Source organism: Plecotus auritus (assembly GCF_963455305.1).
Source record: "Plecotus auritus genome assembly, chromosome: 8".
Classification (NCBI taxonomy): domain Eukaryota; kingdom Metazoa; phylum Chordata; class Mammalia; order Chiroptera; family Vespertilionidae; genus Plecotus; species Plecotus auritus.
In genome coordinates, this window is record NC_137782.1 from 101,841,405 (window position 1) to 101,858,214 (window position 16,810).

Genomic DNA, 16,810 nt, shown 5'->3' on the forward strand with positions numbered 1-16,810 from the left:
TCAGGTGATTGGGGAGGCTGAGCTACTGGCCCCTATAGGTCACCTACCACACAAAGCCACTCCATCAACACAAGGAAGCAGCAAAATGCGGAGACAAAGGAACATGTCACGAATGAGAGAAATGGAGGAAAGCAAACTAATGGATGACATAGAGTTCAGAACCACATTTATAAGGTTACTCAAGAATCTTCTAAAAACCGCCGAGAAACTTGATGAGACCTCCGAGGAGCTTAGTGAGACCTTCGAGGACCTTAATGAGAATGCCAAAAAAATGGAAAAGGACCAGTCAGAAATTAAGCATACACTGTCTGAAATAAAGAATATACAGAAACTCAACTGTAGACCAACGTACCCCAAGAATCAAACCAAAGATCTGAAATATGAGGAAACAAAAAACACCCAACCAGAAAAACAAAAAGAAAAAATCCAAAAATATGAAGCTAGTGTAAGGAGCCTCTGGGACAACTTTAAGCGTACCAACATCCGAATTTTTGGGGTGCCAGAAGAAGAGAAAGAGCAAAATATTGAAAACCTATTAGAAGAAATAATGACAGAAAACTTTCCCTACCTGGTGAAAGAAATAGACTTACAAGTTCAGGAAGCACACAGAACCCCATACAAGAGGAATCCAAAGAGGACCACACCAAGACACATCATAATTAAAATGCCAAGGGCAAAAGACAAAGAGAGAATCTTGAAAGCAGCAAGAGAAAAACGGTTAGTTACCTACAAGGGAGCACCCATACGACTGTCAGCTGATTTCTCGGCAGAAACTATGCAGGCCAGAAGGGAGTGGCAAGAAATATTCAAAGTGATGAACAGCAAGAACCTACAACCAAGATTACTCTACCCAGCAAAGCTATCATTCAGAGTTGAAGGTCAGATAAAGAGCTTCACAGAAAAGAAAAAGCTAAAGGAGTTCATCACCACCAAACCAGGATTACATGAAATGCTGAAGGGTGTTCTTTAAGAAGAGGAAGAAGAAGAAAAAGGTAAAGATAAAAATTATGAACAACAAAATGACATCAAATACATACCTACCAACAAGTGAATCTAAAAATCAAGTGAATAAAAAATCTGAAGAACAGAATGGACTGGTGAATATAATAGAATCAGGGACATAGAAAGCGAGTGGACTGACAATTCTCAGGGGGGAAGGGGTGTGAGGGGTGCGGGAAGAGACTGGACAAAAAGCTTACACCTATGGATGAAGACAGTGGCGGGGGGTAAGGGCATGGGGTGGGGTGGGGAATCAGGTGGAGGGGAGCTATGGGGGAAAAAAAGAGGAACACCTGTAATAATCTGAACAATAAAGATTTATTTAAAAAAAAAAAAGAAAGTCAATATATTTGGCCTCTTGAACCGAAGTAAGTAATTTGTGTCTTTTCCTCCCTGACAACGTTTTTATAAAGTTACAAAAAGAAATTGACAGCCAGTTTGAAATTGAATTGCCATGGCCTAGAGCAAAGAATATCCTTACATGATATTATTCTACAATGTCATTATAATTTTAGATATTTTACAACAGCATATTGTACAATTATCCCAAACAAACTTACAAACTAATTCTTTGAATCTTTGACAGCAATTTAAAAAAAAAAAGGACATGAGAGGATTTAATCCCTTTCAGAAGGAATTAAGGCGCTGGGAAGGCACTTGAGCATTCTATATTGTCCCCTCTTGCCTTTTGTGCCAAGAGGGACCCTCTTCTCACAATCCAATTGCCCTCAGCTGTTGCCTGAGCTTTCTGTTCATGCTGAGCTTGAAGCCTCGTGGTGTCTGGTACCATGGATCTGTCTCTCGCCCAATGGTGTGAGCTGGGCCCTCCCTGGAGAAGAAACCTGAGTTCCCCGAGATATGTGATCAGTGCTGGGGCCACGCCAGCAGGCCAGGGGATCCCAAGGCAGGTGCGGGGAATGGAGGCCACGGGGGCATAGGCTACCAAGGAGACAGAACTGAACCTCACATCACCCTGCTTGGCCCCGGAGGATGACTGGTTAGCCAGAGACAGGTAAGATTCCTCAGGGAAGGAACAACCTAAGACAGGCACAGTCGCAGAGGGGCCATCAGGAGAGAACTTGGGGATCAACAGAGGTGGGGCACAGACCCTCACCCCACCAACCTTGCAGGGGCCTGAACCCTCACCCCGTCTGAAGGAGGTCTCCTGCCCCCATGGCTGCTTTGCTTCCCACGCCCAGCTCAGATAGGGACACAGGCAACAGACAGTGACTTGGCCCAGCTCAGATTGGGACCCAGGTAACAGACAGAGACTTGGCCAACAGCAGCTGCCCTATATCTAAATCCAGCCTAGCACCAGGAATGCTCAGGGCCTACTCAAGAATGCAAATAATCCTTTCCACTAATATTTACAGGGTAAATTAAGATTGTTGGTAGAGTATTAAATTTGACAGTAAAATAGTAATCAAGTTTTCAGATTAATTTAAATAGGCTAATTGAAATAAGTGAATATTCAAGAAAATTTAATTGTACTGAACAAAAAGCTGTTCCTAAAGTGGTAACTAAAATTTCTATTGGTAGTTCATCTCATGGTAAAGTTCCTGAACATGCAATGAAACTAAAGCAGTCATATTTTTGTGCAAAAAAATTAAAATTTAAAGTTATCAAGACTGCATTATAAAATTTACAAAAGCCTCCATTAATCAAAAACAGGGGGGATAGTAGGGTAATATCATGTAAGGAAAAATATCCTATAAGTAAATTACATCTAGAAAATTTTTACTTTACAAAATTAATTTTCATTTGTAATGCTAACAGCAAGACACCCATGAAAAACACACATGGTGTCGAAATAAGACAAAGGAAAATCGTTTGGGCAAAAATAAAAAGGATCCCAAATCAATTATATAGAAAAGATTCCTTTATTAACTTTTGGTCGAGAATATGTTTGCATATTTTCAGAAAACAACTCCAAGACCATGTGGATTCCTGCAACAGAGAGGAATTGACAGGTCTGCTCCAACCACGAAAACAAGAGGAGAAACAGTCCAGAGATGAAAGACGCTGATGACGCCTTGCCACGCTAGCAGTCAGCAGCTGTGCGATGCAGTAGGTTGCCTAGGACCAAACCAGAGAGGGTCGGACCTGCATTGCCACCATGTGCCCACCATCCAGATATCATTGCTGACATGTACACATATGGAACTGTTTGACATTGAAACAGGGACTCAAAACTGTTGGACATTGAAATTGGGACTCAAACATTTTTTGTTATTATATGTTTATTTCTAGTCTGGAAAGGCAAGATTTTTTAAAGGAAAGAAATGGGGAAAAAATAGATACAGAGGCAAAGAAGCATTGAACAGACTGTCAAACTACAGCGGGAAGGCAGGGGAGGTTGGGAGGAGGGTGCTGTAAGAGATCAACTGAAGGACTTGTATGCATGCATATAAGCATAACCAATGGATACAAGACACTGAGGGGGGTTGCAGGTAAAGGCATGTACTGGGGGATAGGGGAGGCCTGGGGGAGGTCAATGGGGGGAAAAAAAGGAGACATATGTACTACTATTTGTAATACTTCAAACAATTAAAAAAATAATAATTTAAAAAAAAAAAAAAAACAGACCCGGAGACAGGGAAGCATCGATGAGACTGTCAAACCTCAGAGGAAAGGTAGTGGAGGGTGGGGATAAGGGGGAGAGATCAACCAAAGGACTTGTATGCATGCATATAAGCCTAACCAGTGGTCATGGACAACAGGGGGTTGTGGGCATGCATGGGGAGGGGTTTGGGATGGGAATGGGGGGATGAGGACAAATATGTGATACCTTAATCAATAAAGAAATTAATTTTAAAAAAAAAGAAAATGAAAAGCCTGAGATAGGATAAGGACGGTCTTGAAGAAGGCAGAGGAAACCACACTTTCCTGGTGAGCACATAACACGGTGTGCCATGTTGTACCATAAAGTCGAACAACTGAAATTTATATAATGATGTTAACCATGTTACCCCCCAAATTGTAATAATGAAGTAATATTTAAAGCAACTCTCTTAGTCCCACATGTGCTTAAGAGGAGACACTTTTTTTCAGGTTTTGAATAATATAAATATATTTTTATTTACCTACCCTTTGTTCAACAAGGGTCAAGTAAGTCATCTGTTGAGACTGGGCAGTAGAAGGTGTGCTGTAGGGTGTCAGCCATCAGATAATTAGGCTGGAATCGTGTCTAAGAAAAGAAAAAAGACAAATAGCTAAGGGTTTCCAAACCCAGCTCTGATTCCAGACTCCTACCAAGCAAGGCAGTTTTTAAGTCCTGGGCTAGAGCATCGGTAGGTGGGGAGTGTGGAGCACTATAGTTGCCCCTGGTTCTATGCATGACTGAAATAGCCAGGACGCCAGAATGATCTCCCATAATCATTACTGCTGAGTGAGGGCTACTATGAGAGAGTCTAATCAGAAGCCATTAGAACTGCCTGTAACTAGTAAGTAGGTAAACAGTAAATGAAAAGCTGTACCACATACCTGGATGAAGAGAAGAGATTTGTGCCACCAGGAAAGTTTTCAAAGATGCAGGAAGTGCCGATTGCAACACACTCTCATTAAGCTTTTGATTTGGCTTGTGCAAAAGGAGAAAGAAAAATGAGAAGGAAGAAGAGTGGGAAAGGGTGGAGGAGAAAAATAAATAGAGGAAACAACATAGAAAATGGTTGTTTATTCACCCAGACTGTAACTACAGGTGACCTGAGCTGCTGCTGCTGGACCAATGTGGTTACAGTGCAGGCAGTACCTCCTCCTTGTGTTTCATGGTTCAATTTAAGTTGTCTTCCCTCCGCTGGCAAGGCCGGCATATACTTTCATTATCTCACTTCTGGGGTGAGTCAGCTCTACAGCTTTATGCCCTTTGCAGAGGTCTTGAATGTCTTTTACAGCCACAGGATGTACTTCCTGTTGGTCCACTACATAGATGACATTAGGCTCACTAGACCTAGTGAGTGGGAACCAACTCTAGACATGCTAGACTTTTAGAGAGAGAAGTTTAAGAAGAAATCTGACTAAAATTCAGAATTCCTCTCACTCAGTGAAATATTTTTGTGTCCAGCAGAAGTAACTGTTTTGAGGTAGAAAATAATTGCTGCCGCCCGGCCAGCATGGCTACGTGGTTGAACATTGACCTGCAAACCAGAGGGTCATGGTTCGATTCCTATTCAGGGCACATGCCTGGGTTGTGGGCTGGATCTTCAGTGTGGGGCATGCAGATGGCAGCTGATCGATGATTCTCTCCTATCATTGATGCTTCTCTCTCTCTCTCTCCCTTTTTCTCGGAGATCAATGAAAATATATTAAGAAAAAATAATCGCTATCATCCAGTCCCCGCAGAGACAATGAGGGAGGCACAGTGCCCAGTACGCCTCTGGATTTTAGAGGCAGTAGATTCCTCAGTAGAGCATGTGACTCCAGCAAATTTACGGCAGAGAGACGATAAGGTCTGCTCCATTCCAATTGGACCTGAAAAAACACAGGGCACTGAAACAGGTCCAGGCTGCTGTGCAAGCTGTTCTGTGACCGGGTCCATATACCCAGCAGACATGATGGTCCTCTGAGTATCTCTGGCAGATAGCAATTCTGTCTGGGATCTTAGAAAGACCTGTGGGTGAAAAAAAATGTAAATGCTCAAACTTTACAACCAAGGTCTTGAAATCATCAACAAACAACTATTGTTCATTTGAGGAACCACTGTGGCCTCCTTTGTGTCAAACTGGGCAAATAAAGTTCTTTCTTTCTTTCTTTTTTAAATATATTTTTATTGATTTCAGAGAGGAAGGGAGAGGGAGAAAGAGAAAGAAACATCAATGATGAGAGAGAATCATTGGTTGGCTGCCTCATGCATGCCCCTTGCTGGGGATTGAGCATGTGCCCTTGACTGGAATTGAAGCTGGGACCTTCAGTCACAGGCTGATGCTCTATCCACTGAGCAAAACCAGCAAGGGCTAAAGTTCTTTCTCAATAAGGAAGCCACATGCTCAGACCATCATTCATTGTGGAAACCCCTTTCACGTTCCGCATGGTTCAGGGTTCCGGTTCAGGGTTCGGGGTTCGGGTTCTGGAGAAGGCCACACACAAATGAAAGAAGACTAGAAAAATATTAATTTGGGAATATTGGGGGCCAGGCAGAAGCCCACCTCTAGTGGGAGGACTACCACTAGGCTCTGGCCTTGCTATTCCTTTTATTGAGGCTATGGGATACACCCATTACCCTTAAGCAGCTTTGGGAAACACCCATAGCCCTTAAGCAGGTAATAAGCGGATTATCATATCAGTAAGGATTTACATGATTACAAGATGAGGAAGTTGCCTCAGTTACCATTGTCTCAATTAGATAGGGAGTGGTTGGCTCTGACCTTTCAGAGCTTCAAGGTTGACCAGCCTCTTTCTATTAGTGAGACAATGATTGGTTTCAGGCAATTCATCATGAAAAATCTTTTCCACCCAGTAAACCAGCATTTAAGAGTTCCCTCTTTTGTCATTTTAGTGTCCAGAATGAGAAAACTAAAGAAGACAACAACACAGGGCAGCAGAAGCCCTCTACGATGTTCTCACCTCCTGAGCCACAGAGAAACAGCAGAAACTGAGTCAGAAGCTGGCAAACCGGAGCCTCATGTTGCATTGTACTGTGCAGCGCTTGGGAGAAGTAACCCCAGATGCCATGGTCCTTCAGGGGCCTCTAAGTGTCAAGGGAAACATTCCCTTTCCCAGTTCCATGAGCACCACAGATGGTTTCCAAATGCCCTTCAGCCTGAAGTCACCTGGTTTAAGGGGCAAAGAGGCAGGGGACAAGCCTGTCACCCCTCAAAATGCACTGAGGTTTGTCTCAAAAAGTTTCTTTGGTTTCAAAGAGGAAAAATCTAACCATGGGCCTCCAAGTGACCAGGCAACCCAGCTGTCCATTATGACCTGGGTGTGATGGAACCCATGGAGCCATAAGGTTGGTGACACACAGAATGACTACAATATCCATCTAAAGAGGTTCACGTGATCTCACCTGGGAGGACTCAGGAAGCTCAGGGAAGTCATATAAGTGCTGGCCCAATTGCCCTCGATCCCGCTTGCAGCCTAGCTTTGGACTCATGAGAAACTCCTGATGACCTATTGACAAGGGGAGAAATGATGCGGCCTGGCTTAGCAATAAGCTAGCATGATCTTGATGACCAAGCAGAGAGCGAGCAGCTGCAGCCCAACAGAGCCCTGCAGACATTCCTGAAGGGCAGGGCCAGGTAACCCATCCCAGGGGCCAGAGTTCCCAGCAGGTCACTATCACTCACTCTGCTTGAACAAATGATCTGAGATGCAAATACATGCTGATTCATGGCTCTGGCAAAAATGTCTACCATAGAGACAGGCAGAAAAGAAGCATGAATGGGAAGTTATTCACATTGGAATATGGCAGAGGTGTGAGGACAGTTTTCACTCAATGGGTACAATACAAGAGATTTTGGTGAATAACTGCAGAGTGCATAGCTGCAGCATGAAAGAGCCCCTGAAAATGTCCTTGAAAAACAGGGGTGAGGAAACTATCACAGTGGGCAGCTTCCTGCAGGTCACCTCCTCACTCACTGTGCTTGAAGGTCAAATGATCTGACATGACAGCATATGCTGATTCATGGCTCTGCCACTATTTCCCATCAACAGTGAGGGACAGAGGTGTGAGGACAGCTTTCACTCAATGGGCAAAAATATAGAAAGCTATTTGTGCCTCCTATGATGCTTATCACAAAATATCCTTAGAGTGGAGGACTTAATTAATCCAGGGTGTATGTCGGCACATTCTGTATTTTCCCTCATCTATGGAATGTAAAAGCCAGAAGCAAAACAATGCTACAAATAAAATCACTGACATGTAAAAGCAATCATGCTGGTTTACAGAGAGGGAAAGCATGAGTGATGATAAGGGGGCAAAGGGACTTTAATACAAAGAGACTGGACTTTGGGCTGTGAGCACATAAAGAATATATGAGGTTGTACTGTTACATAGTACAGGTGACATTTATATAATGTTATTAACAAGGCTATCCCGCAATAATGAATAATGAAATAATTCCACAAAGAAATTTTGTCACTCCCCCTCTTGTTTAAGGAAAGAAGAGACTTTTTGGTTTTGGGATAACATGAGTATATTTTTGTTTATTTTCCTTTTGGGAACTAAACAATCAGGTGAAGTCTCTGCTACAACTGGGCAGCAGCAGGTGTACTGTAGGGCGCTAACCATCAGATATTTAAAGAGGAACATTGTCTAAGAAAATCCTTCATTATGAGTTAATATCAAGTTGAGATGAGTCAAGCCAAATAAGACAGTTTCTAATATGTGGTCACAGCATCACTAGATGGAGGAGTGAGGACCACTGTAGCAATCCAATGTGCTTTTTCATTTCTAGTTTCCATGTCTTCGGTGATGACATCGACGTTCTGAAAATTTTCTGAGTGATCTGCAACAGCACACATGGATTGCTTATTTGCTTTACATCCAAGGTCCCAGGTTCAGCTTGAAGATCTTCAGGACATGAGAAGATACTTGTCTAAATGGTTCCAAAACAGATGTGATAGATAAATTGGAAAGATTCATGGTAGAAATCTGGCAACTGATCTCATGATTCCCTGGATTGGAGAGAGCTGGGCTAGAAGCAACCCTAGAGGCCAAGCTGCATAGGTGTCCTGGTTCCCAGACTTGTAGGGCAAAAATGATTACAGTCTCAGGCTGATGTCCACCTGGGCATCACTGATGGCTTCTATCCCTTCTTTAGCCCAAAGTAGTCTTAGCCAGGAGGGGCAAATATTCAGGGCAATGAGCTGTCATCACACTGAAAATGGACTGAGATTTGTCTCAAAGTGTTTCCTTGGTTTGAAAGAAGGAGTGTATAAAGATGGGTACCCAGTTTCCATGGTACCTGAGTTGTCCATTATGACCTGGGTGTGGTGTCAAGCATGATCAAACCTGGGAGGACCAAAGCAGTAATATAACCTGTGACCCAATTTACTTCAGTACCAACTTCTATACAATGAATCTATCTTTCAGCCTAGACCTATAGATTCCTGGAAAGTGTCCTATGACCTCAATACAGAGGAAGTAAAGTTGTGGCCTGGATTACTAATGATTATGCATGGTATTGATGGCCAACCAGAAAGTGGACAGCTGCAGCATGACAGACCATCTCTGGACATCTGTGAAGGACAGTGGGTAACCGTCACAATGGACAGAGGTTGGGGCAGTTCACCTTGTCATTCACTCTGTCCAGCTATGAAAGGAGATACTGATTCATGGCTTTGTTTAGTATTTTGCAACATTAGGCAGAGACATTGAAAAGGAGATAATTAGAAGATTCTTCACAAATTTTTTGAGCAAAAGTTTATTGGATGTTCTCACTCAGTGGTGAAAAATATTCAAAGATATTTGTGTCTCATATAATGCTCATCAGAGTGAAACCTCAAAGTGGAAGATTTCATTACTCAAAAGTATCAAGTGTCAGATTCCATATTTTCCCTCATCAATGGAATGTGGAAACACAAACAAAAGAAACAAAGTCTCCTATATACAAATGGAATCATGGTGGTTAAAAAAAAGAAAACATGAGGGAGGACCAGGTGAATAAAAGAGGTCAACTGCCTGGGGCAGAGGAGACAGACATTGGGTGGTGAGCACATAGCTGAGTGTGCTCTGTTGCACTATAAAGTTGTACAAGTGAAGTTTTATAATGTGATTAACCTGGTTACCCCAAAATTGTAATAATGAAATAATTATTAAAATAAACTTAGTCCCATGCTTGCTCAAGAAATGAAGGGACATTTTTCTGTGTTTGAAAACTATAAACATATTTTTATTTACCTATCGTTCATTCAATAAAAATCAGGTGAATAAGCTGTTGAAGCTGGGCAGTAGCAATTGTGCTGGAGAGCATTAACCTTCAGAGAATTAGTGAGGAACTGTGTGTTTGGAAAGGAAAGAAGTCATGATTAATTGTTTCAAAACCCAGTTTAGATTCCAGGCTCATGCCAAGCAAGGCAATTTCTAGACACGGGGCTGCAGCATCACTAGATGGAGATGTGAGGACTATTGTGGGAACCCAGCAGGTTTCCTACATCCAGTTCCTATATCTCTGGTGATGACATGCAATGTGAAATAGTTCTGAGTGGTCCCCTCAACCCACATGGACACACTCCTTCTCTCACTTGAGATCGCTTGCTGAACTATGTCCAGGGCTCCAGATGCTGCTTGAGGAGCTTCAGGGCATGAATAGCTTATTTCTATGCTTCCAGCCAGATGTGGAAAACATTGGAAAGTTTCCTGGTAGACACACAAGGAGAATCACCATGGTGACCTCTCCTGTGGCAACTGCCAGCTTGACTAGATGCCCATCATAACAGGACACTCAAGGTGAGAGACAAAGCGTGGCCCTTGAAAAAGTGTGCTGCTCTTTGGAAGAACTATGTGTTCTCTAATACACAAAAGCAGAAAAATATGAAATAAGTGTGGAATTAATTAATGGTGGAGGGCAATGTTCACAGAAACATAAATTTGGATGAGTTTATAACATAAAAAGAAAATCAATCATTTAGTGTTAAATAAACAAGTCTAATTCCAGAGTCGACTCAAGACAATGTCTAAATACTGGGTGGGCTACAGCATCACTAGATGGAGGAGTGAGGGCTGCAGTGGGAATCCAATGGGTTTTTTGGTTGTTGTTTCCATATCTGTGGTGATGACATAGACATTCTGAAAATTCCTGAGAAATCTGCAACAGCAGACAGGGATGGTTTCCCTGGTTTATAGCCAGCACACCTCATTCAGCTTGAAGAGATTCAGGACATGAATAAATCTATTTTCACAATGGCTTCAAGCCAGATGTGAGAAAAAATGGGATGGATCATGGGAGTGTTGTAACGGATATGGGATAAAAATGGAATAATTCAGAATTTGTCAGAGACTGGAGAAATGTGCAAGAGGGAACACATAAGGGTAATAAAGGCAGTGACCTCTCCTGTGGCAGCTGCCACCTTGACTAGACTCAAATCCCCACAGGAAACTAAAGGTGAGGGGAAAGCATGACCTCTGAAGTAGTGTGCTACTCTGGAAGAACTATGTGAGTACTGTAACTTACCCAGGAAGAAAAATATACAATATGTGTGGAAATAATTAATGGTTGAGGACATGTTGAAAGAAACACAAATTTGGATGAGAGGGAACCTATTAATTCAGGTCCACAAGAAAGAATCTGCATTTATACCGGCAGCATGGGTCATTACAAAGGCTCTACAAGTTGATCCACATGGAGAAGCTAGACCACAAAGGAATGGGTGTAGCTAGTGTGGAAGCCCAGGGAGGAGAGGTTCAAAAAGGAAGGTCACTGGGGTCGATACCCAGAGGTGCTCTAGGGCTGAGAGGCAGGCAGATCAGTTGACAAGTCCCTTCGAAGACCCAGGGACAGGGGTGTGTGTGGGACTTGGCATGAGAACAGTCAGCTACGATGGGGCAGGCAGATTCCAGACCCATTCTCAGGTTCAAGGGACCTATCAAATGTGGGAAGTGGAGAGAGGAGGGATCAAGCCTGCACCACACTTGGCTTCTGTGATTGACAGCTGGTGTCCTTGGATATGTAGGGAGCTCAGAGGAGCCAGGGAGAGTGAAGAAAGCCTGCAGCCCAGGCAGTGGGCCTAAGGCAGCCGACCTCAGGCCTGAAGCTCAGGAGTGTCAGTGCTAGGGGAGCAGGTGGGTCAGCCCTGCAGAGGGGGCAGGGGGGAAGCTGCTTCCATGGTGGAACCCAGGAGTGACAGGAAGCTTTCAATGAGTGTTTGTGGAAGGAATGAGGGAGTGACTAAGGGACTGGCAAATGTGAGCCATGAAGAGCTGTCCCAGAGGGGAGAGAATCGTGGGACAGAGGCTGAGAGCTCCAAGGGGTGACTGGCCAGTGTCAGACCCTAAAAAAGCCAAAGATGCAGGGGAGGAGGCCTGCAGGGGCTGCTGCTCAGTTTGGCTTCAATCACTGGGGAGGGCAGCTCGCTGAGTGGGCAACTCCCACAGATGCAGGGCCTCGGGAAAGAATTGGAAAGGAGGCCAGAGGAGGGAACCTTACAGAAGAGGTTTGGTGAGGAAGAAAGGAACATGCAGGTGGCAGCTGGACAGGCCACCATGAGATTAAGTCAGGTGGAGATCTTCACATGCCATCCTCCTCCCTCATCTGGTTCTTCCTAGTTGAGTAGCCTTGGAAAATCCAAAGGATCATTTTAAGCTGAGCTCCTGCTGTGATATAAATCCCATATCAAAATGGGATTCAACTTATAGGAATTTAAAATACACACAAGTCTGGAAAGAGCTACTGCCTGGTAAACAGGAAACCTTGCTTCCCCATTCTCTGACCTCGTGGCCAAGGAAGGTCAGGGTTCCAGGGGCTCAGGAGCCTTGGGGGCCGACGTGAGGAGCCTGGGGGGCTGATGCGGGGAGCCTGGGGGGCTGACGCGAGGAGCCCAGAGCCTGACAACGCTGCCAGTGATGAGTGGTGAGGAAAACTAGGACTCACTTCCACTCCATCTCATTTTATTACAAACCCAACCTGTGTTCCAGAATCAATGGCTATTTAATACACACCTCAAAGTACTCGGAAAACAGACCACATTAGCATACCCAATTCTTTATCAGTACATTAACTCAAAAGGAAAACATATTTATAAAACCCAAATCTCCAGGTTTAGTACATCCCAGGAAGAGTCCCTTAGTAAACAACAGGAAACAAAATGCTGTGTCAGGAACCCAGCCACATACACATAGCAGGTGAGACTCCTCAAGAGTAAGATTGCCAACTGATGTAAATATAGGGTGTCCCCCCCAAAAGGTACACACTTTAACAGCTGATAACTCACTTAATTTTCACTCTTTTTCAGGTTTAACTGATTTGAAGAAATGGGTGAAGACAGACTAAGCTTTGAATGTAGAAAATTTCTCCACGAGGCTTTTTATGGGGATACACAAAAGTTAAAGTTTAGGGTACACAATGCACAACAGTTGAGGAATGGAAGGAAGCTATTGAAAGAGATGCGCACAAATACCAACTGAAGGAAGGATTCTTGGTGTTTGTGACTCCATGGCTCACGTGAGTTCTGGTCCAGGTGCTGCTGCTGCTGAAGCAGTGGAATCACAAACATCGAGAATCATTGCATTCTGTGTTTCTGTGCACCCTCTGTCCACAGCGACCCTGGATGCCTGGACTGTGGCCCGCTCTGCCCCATGCACTTCATCCTGTATGTCTCCCCATAAGAAAGTCCAGAGAACACATCTTTGTTCAGAGCTTAGCCTGGCTTCACCTATTATAACAATTCCATTAACCCTGAGAAGGAGTGAAAACAGTTATCAGCTGTTAAAGTGTGTGTACATTTTAGGAGGACACCCTGTAGTACATATATTTTGGGGACACCTTGCAGCACATATATATCACAAGTATGTATACATGTATTTAATATATTAAATTTGGTTTCTACCCCAGGAAGTCACTCAGAAATACTACTACTAGCCTCCTCTATAGCAGAAGCTAGAGCAGGAACTGGCTGAGCAGTTTATCCCCCTTTAGCCCACAGCCTTGCTGACATGGGAACCTCCGTCGACTTAACTATTTTCTCCCTACACTTAGCAGGGAGTTTCATCAATTTTGGGTGCTATTAATTTTATTACCACTATTATTAATATAAAACCACCAGCCCTTTCTCAATATCAAACACCATTATTTGTCTGATGAGTTTTAACTACAATTGTTTTACTCCTGCTCTCTCTCCCAGTCCTAGCTGCTGCAATTACTGTACGAGTAACAGACTGGAACTTAAACACTACTGTTTTTTATCCTGCTGGAGGAGGAGACCCCATCTTGTATCAACATTTATTCTGATTTTTTGGTCATCCAGAAGTTTATATCCTTATCCTCCCTGAATTTTGGATTATTTCACACATTGTCACATATTATTTAGGGAAAAAAAGACCCTTGCAGGTATATAAGAATGGTATGAGCTATAATGTCCATTGGATTTTATTGTCTGAGCCCATCACATATTTATGGTAGGCATGGATGTTGATGCATGTTGGAGACTGGTGTAAGCTGACAGAGTCCTTGCACCTGAAGGGACTGATAAGATTCAGTCCCCTACCCACACAGTGTTCCCTGACTCGTCTGGTGGCGATTTCCAATTGTCAGCAGAATGAGAGCAACCTTTCATGGCTTCCCAGAAGTCTGTAACTATTTACTGAGATTTGCTGTACTAAGAATTTGCCCTCCTGCTTTATCTCTCCCTTAGAGATTAAGAAAAACGAAGAGTGCGTTCCTTTTGAACTGACCTCCCAGTCAGTGTTTGTGTATAAAAGGTATTGCACAGTTAATAAAGCTGCTGCAGTCTGTCAATGGCTTGCAGCCCTCCCAATCCCGCTTTCTTGTCTTTCTTTTCTTAATTCCCACCTCCTTACCTCAGCCCGGTTCACCTGTCAGGCCGGCCCTGACAATTGGTGCCCGAACAGGGACCTGAGGACTTGGGAAGTAGATGGTGAGGAACTCCTCCAGGTAAAGAGTGCACTCTGAATATTAAGGTAAGAGAGGAGAAACTTAGTATAAGAGTCGGGAGTAAAGCATGGGACAGCTAGAATCTAGGGAAAGTGCCCTTTATGGGCAAATGTTAAAGTCTATGCTCAACAGTAGAGGAACTAAGGTTAGTGACAAGCAGGTAGAAAAATTCTTAAAATTCATTCAGGAGGTCTGCCCTTGGTTTCCTGAGGAAGGGACCGTTAATTTAGAGACATGGCAGAAAGTTGGAGAACGAATGCGCAATCATTATGAAGCCCTTGGGCCAAGTAAGACACCAGTTGATGCATTTTTTTTATGGAATTTGGTACGGGATTGTTTAGATCCCAGGTGTGATCATAATCAGCCATCTCTTAAACTAGGAAAAAAGGAGAAGGATTCTTCCTCCCAGAATTCTTTACAAGCTAATGATAAGGAAAAGGAGTATGATGGCATAAAAAAAGGGGGTCTAAAAAAGACAGTATATTAAAAAGGAATAATGTCAATTTTGAAGACAAATTAAATCCCCAAGATGAGGAGGATCTTGAGGATCCTACTGCTCATTATCACGATGATAATGTGAATGTTGTTCAGGCAAGAGAGGAGGAAGAATATTTTTCTGCCGGAACTGAAGAGGGTAGTTATATAGAAGATGTGTTAGAATACTTTTTTGAAGCATTAAAGCATCTTGGTAAGAAGAAGAAGAGATGCCGCGGGGGCAGTCCCCGCGGTTCCCTGCTGCCTCGTGCAGCACCAGTTCCACTTTCCCTGCTCCAGATGGCTCTGCGGGAGGCGCAAAAAAGTGGTGAGGAATTAGGTATTCGCGCTTTCCCCGTTATGGAACGGGTGAACCGTAACACGGGACAGCGTGAGCGTACTTATGACCCGCTTCCTTTTAAAACCCTGAAGGAGTTAAAAACAGCCTGTGCTCAGTATGGGCCCACTTCCCCTTATACTTTAACTATTTTGGAAACTCTAGCCTTGGAGGCTCTCCCACCCAATGATTGGATAGCTATTGCCAAGCCTTGTTTATCAGGAGGGGATTATCTCTTGTGGAAATCAGAATATGATGAAAAGGCTAAGGAACAAGCTGCTTGTAATTGAGCTGCCCAGATTAATATTCCTTATGAAATGCTAGTAGGAGAGGGAGCCTATGCTGATACCCATAATCAAATTCAATACCCCCAGGGAGCTTATGGGCAAACTAATGGAGCTGGGACTAGAGCAGGGGTGGGCAAACTTTTTGACTCGAGGGCCACAATGGGTTCTTAAACTGGACCGGAGGGCCGGAACAAAAGCATGGATGGAGTGTTTGTGTGAACTAATATAAATTCAAAGTAAACATCATTACATAAAAGGGTACGGTCTTTTTTTTTTATTTCAATAGTTTTATTCATTTCAAACATTTTAACAAGAAGAATGTAAACACTAATTATTATAATTTGAAACTTCAAAAAATGGAGGAATCATAGCACAATAACATACCTTATATTGAAGATGGCAAAGGCAAAATAAAATTGCCTAACAAAGGAAAGGTACAAAAGCCTTTCAAATTAAACTTAAATATAATAAAATAATTTAAAACTAAAACAAATAGAAAAGAACAAAATGTGTAAACAGTACATTAAACATTTTCTTTAGTGCAACTTCCAAATTATGCCTGGGATGTAGATGTAGATGGCAATGTAGACTGGGTTGAAAGGTTTTTGGTCTTTAAAACATCAACTTCAGTGGGAACAGTGTTGTTGGTCTCCTTTTTAGCTAATGCTCTGATACTGTGCTCTCCAGGGGCGTGTCTCCCTACATCACCAGGATAACGTGTCTACGCATTCCCAGGGTGATGTCGCGGGACGCGTCCACGGGCATTACAAGGAGCCTCTGGAAGATTGAGAGGTTGTTCCTTCTACTGAATGGGCGGATATAAATCCGCCAACTCAAAAGAAGGAGCTGTGGCCGTGTTTCCGGACGTTGCCATGTTAACACTGCTGCTGGTGAAGGAGCGGAGGGGAGAGCAAGAGAACCCTCTGCTCTTTCAGCTCCGCGGGCCGGATAGAACAGCCGAACAAGCCGGATCCAGCCCATGGGCCATAGTTTGCCCACGGCTGGACTAGAGCCTGGAAGAAGTTACCCACCTCTGGTCAGAAAACAGAGGAACTCCCAAAGATTATTCAAGGGCCAGATGAAAAGTATCAGGATTTTGTCTCTCGGCTACTACAGGCTGTTGGCCGAGTAGTGGTAGATGGAGAAGCCGGCATGTTAATAGTCAGTTG